This window comes from Gossypium raimondii, chromosome 10 (genome assembly GCF_025698545.1).
Source record: "Gossypium raimondii isolate GPD5lz chromosome 10, ASM2569854v1, whole genome shotgun sequence".
Lineage (NCBI taxonomy): Eukaryota > Viridiplantae > Streptophyta > Magnoliopsida > Malvales > Malvaceae > Gossypium > Gossypium raimondii.
In genome coordinates this window covers 19,607,389-19,611,998 of record NC_068574.1, presented here as the reverse complement: position 1 = coordinate 19,611,998, position 4,610 = coordinate 19,607,389, and the positions used below count along the sequence as shown (strand labels likewise).

The following is a 4,610-nucleotide window of genomic DNA, read 5'->3' as shown; positions in this document are numbered from 1 at the left end:
TCTCAAGTGGAAAAAGAAAATAAAAAGCAAGAAAATACACATGCAAAAGTGAGGAGTGATTATGTTTTAACAAACCTCAACTCAAATTTGTTTAGTGGTTTTTCTTTATTACAGGACTTCAAGAATCCTTTGACAGACTTTTAATTATATTACTCTACAATTGATAGATGATTTTACTTGTGGGAAACAGGTAAGTTGAACATTGATAATTCTCCACAAGTGCTACAAGGTAACAAATGTAATGAAACAATAGAAATTAATTTAAGAAGGCATACCTTGAATGTTTTTGATAAGTATGCTACTGATTTTGTTTATAAAATATTTCCTTATAACATGTTTTCTCGTTGGTCAAATTTCATTAAACCTTAGTCTGAAAGTTCAACTAATTTTATGGGTTTATCTACCTTTGTAAAGGTTAAAATAGTAATTTTGTTGCATTAAATATGTTTTTGAAAGCATTTTATAGATTTTATCTTGCAACAAAAAGTTCTATCTTGACCTTTAACGAAGAATTTTTACATAAAATTATTAAACTTCTTGATTTTTATAATTATGTGAAATTCTTGACACATCGTAGGAAATTCTTATGGATGACTATGCATATTCAAAGAAAATTCCAAGTTATTTTTTACTTGAACTCTCATGTGCTGGATATTTCTTTGTTTAGTGTTGATGGTTTGTTTTTGAAGGAGAGACACTTGATCCATACTAATTTGGGAGATCAAAATCATATCTTTGATCATGGAGATATTTTTGGCTCATAAGAAAGCTTTGGTAAGTATTTTATTCATTTTATTGTTATTTATTCTAATTCCTTTTATTTCTATGCAGCTACAAATTCGAGGACGAATCTTCTTGAGGAAGGGGGAATGATGCAAGCCTTAAGCCACAATTTCAAACCCATGAATGTGATAGACTCACACTACCTCAAGGCCAAACAACAATGTCAAAGGCTAAGCAAATCAAATCAAGATTCGATCAAAGACAAGTTTCAAGGATGAAACTTTTTGAGGAAAGGGAGAATGATACATGCATGGATGGGGTGAAATTTATTAAATTCCAATCACCAAAGCTGTCAATTTTCAAGCTTGGGAAATCAGCAAACTTGTGACGACTTTTTGGATGTGATCCTAGCATTTCTGGGTTGAATGTCTTCATGGAGTTTGAATATCTATCTCTTATCTTCGAAACGCATTTTGAATCACTCGATTTTGAGTTTGGGAGCTTAAGTTATGACCGTTTTAGTGAAGACTGCGCGAGCAAAATTTTTGAACGGGATTAGGATAAGAATTACGAATTTCGGGATTTTAATTCGAGTTTAAATCATATTGGGTTTGGGTTTTAGGCTTAATTTTTATATATGAGCCCAATATTGTATTTATCAGCTCTTATTATTTTCTTATTATTTTATTCCAAAGTTTTGATAATTATGAAGTATTTTAAGTTATTTAGGAGTTTTATGTTAACAAGAAAGTTTAGTTTAAAACAACTTCTAGTTTAGATTAAATTAGAGTTCTAGTATACTTAAGAGTTTTATTTAGATTTATTTAGCTAGCCTATATATAGACCTTTGCATTGTACACAATTCATACAATTCATTATTATTCAACTTCTCTTTTGAGTTCATAAATTCTCATGAGTTTCTTCTAGAAGAGTTTTAACAATCTTTTCAGATTATGGGAATCATCTTCAAACTTTTTCTTGCCAAGTTTTCTTTCTTGGAGGGGAAATTAGAGCCGTTTGAAAGGGGTTGTGGATTCTTCGTGTTTCCAAGGCTTCTCAATACTTCTACACACCATCTTTCCATCTATCTTCTTTAATTTCTTCCTTATTGTTCTAATCGTAGATTCGTTATTCTATTTTAATTATCTTAGTTATTTATTTTAATTGTTTTATCTAACTTCGATTTGATTGCGTTTCAGGTTGTGCCAAAAATCTAAGTTTCTTTCCGAATGTCTAGAGCCCTAAGTCAAATCCGCGACTTTGACAAACTTTATGATCCACTTCTGCATTCATCCGTCCATATTTGTAGAGAAACAATAAAGTAATAAGAAAAGGAAGAGATTATGCGACTAGTTTATTGATTACGTATGTTTCCTTTTATCGACTAATATACCAAAAAAGTCTGCATTCATTTAAATTTTTGTTTCTTTGTTATTGAATTTGTATTTTTATCAAATCATCCCAAAATAAATAGAAAATTTATCCTTTGCTAATTTTGTTGACGTGACATGCACTAAGCAAATTAAGCTTTTAACGGTGTTTTTAATGGTGTTTGGATCGAAAATGCCGCAAAGGTTAAACTTTTAACGACGTTTGTATTGAAAAATGCCAAAAATATATATATCATTAGTGGTACTAACTAAAAACGCCACAATAATTTGTTCTATAGTGGCGTTTGTGGAAATAGTGCCGCAAATAGTACATATTTAGCGGCGTTTTATGCTATGCGTTGTAAAGGTATACCGAATGGGAGCAGTGTTAGCGACGTTTTTCCCATAAACACCACAAAAGCTAAAGAAATAGAGGCATTTCCCATAAATGCCGCAAAAGGTAAAGCAATAACGCGTTTTTGCATAAACGCCACAAAAGTTTAAAAATGATAGCGGCGTTTTTCTCATAAACTCCGCTAAAGGTAAAGCAATAGTGGCGTTTTGCCTATAAATGCCGCGAATATTTTTTAATTTTTATTGAAACAATGCGTTTTGATACCTGACCCCCAACCCTTATTCCTCCAAATCCCTAACTTAGTTTTTCCCCAAATCCCTAACTTAGTTTTCCCCCCATCCGTCTGTTGCTGGTCGTCTGTCCAATTATCTGTTTGTTGCATCACCATCGACAGTGCATTTGCCATCGATCTTCGTCTCCTTCGTCGACGCTGCTCCGTCTATTGCTGCTCGATAGTCCTCTGCTCGTCTGACTCTTGTTTCGAATCTTGACAAGATCGTAAATTATTTGGATCTAATTGGATTTGCCTTGTTATGTTTATAATTTCTTGGTGGGAGTAATAAATTATTTAGATTTATGTAGTTTAATAGCATATAGGAGTTTTGCTTCCTCTTTAAAGCTAGGTTCATGTATACTTGGAAATTGTGTTCGTATTCTAGTAATTTATGATTCAACAAGCCTTTGACTTTTGCAGGTTTATTATGTCTATGGATTTATGTTGCTGGTGTTCCCGATTCTCGTCATTGTAACTGTCTGTGTGACAAATGTGTGGACATATTTCTTGTTAAACGGTGAAAACTATCACTGGAAGTGGACATCATTTTTCTTTGCTGCCTCGACAGCAGTGTATGTGTATTTGTACTATGTATGTATATTTGTACTATGTATACTACTACTATGTGAAAACCAAGATGTCAGGCTTCTTCCAGACCAGTTTCTATTTCGGATATACTTTAATGTTTTGTCTTGGTTTGGGAATCCTTTGTGGCGAGTTTTGAAATATATTATATATCCATCCTATTTTATGTTTTCTTTCCAAATCAAATTTTCTCTAATGAAATTTTCAATGGAATATGGAGTATACCCTTAATCTCTACAGCTATTTAGCGTTGTTTGTTTGAGACAGATAGAAGTAGAGTTTTATGGCATCATTTGTTTCAGCTTCATGTGGGTTTTTGACGATTTCCTTTTCAATGTATAGGAGCTGTTGGTTATCTTGGTTCTAATTTATTTGTAAGGAGGATCTACAGAAACATTAAGAGTGACTAGAACTTTGCTAATGGATATTAGAATCAGCAGCGCTTCCACAAGCATTTTCAGTTGTCGACGCAATAAACATGGAGAGGTAGCTTCTTGTCAGGTATGGGGAACCAAGCAAAGCCTCAAGATGAAATTGGAAGACCTGATATCTTTGTTTGCCTTTGATTTTACTCGCCTGTAATTGGAAACCCTGATTTACAATATAGAAAGGTAGTTAAAATATTAAACAACTGTCATTTGTTATACTTCTGTTATACTTTTGTCCTTGATCCCTTTGCATATAGATGTGTCCAATGTAAGAATTTATGGTTAAATTTCCTTTGGATTTGTTTTATTCTTTCTTTTGGGGATAAGGAACTTAAATTAATGAAATCGTTAAATGGGTGTGTTTCTTTTTTTTTTAATAATTATATGCATTCTTAATATATTTTGTTATTTCAGTTATTAATTTAGATCATATACATATTTCTTTCGTGATAGTATCATTAAGATTTGAAGTTTGTTTTTGGATTTGAAGTTACAAGAAAATATGTTGAAAATTCAGGTTCTATATGAAATAAAATGGGTTGGTAAAATCTGTTAATGTTAGTGGCACTTTCCCACAAACGTCGCTATAGAACATGATCTTTTGTGGCGCTTCCAGCTACAAACGCCACAACATGTTCGACTTTCTTGTGACGTTTTTAAAAAAGATGCCGCTAAAGATCATTTTCAAAAACGCTGCAAATTTTAGTGGGGCTATCTAAGCGGCATTTTTTGCGGTGCTTTGATAGGCCAAAAAATGCCGCTAATAACCTGTTTTGCTGTAGTGATGCATGTGGATTGCCACATGGATGACATGTCATCATTTAATTACTTTTTAAAATAAAAAAATATAAAAATATTTTAATACTTTTTTAAAT

General features: G+C 32.4%; 1 long non-coding RNA gene across 1 annotated transcript; it reads left to right on the top strand.

The window, feature by feature from the left end:
- The first annotated feature begins 2,698 nt into the window (after positions 1-2,698).
- LOC105776828 (uncharacterized) lies at positions 2,699-3,938 on the top strand. The gene is made up of 2 exons (XR_008190139.1): positions 2,699-3,294; positions 3,650-3,938. It is a non-coding gene; the product is annotated as an uncharacterized LOC105776828 (long non-coding RNA).
- Positions 3,939-4,610: the final 672 nt, after the last annotated feature.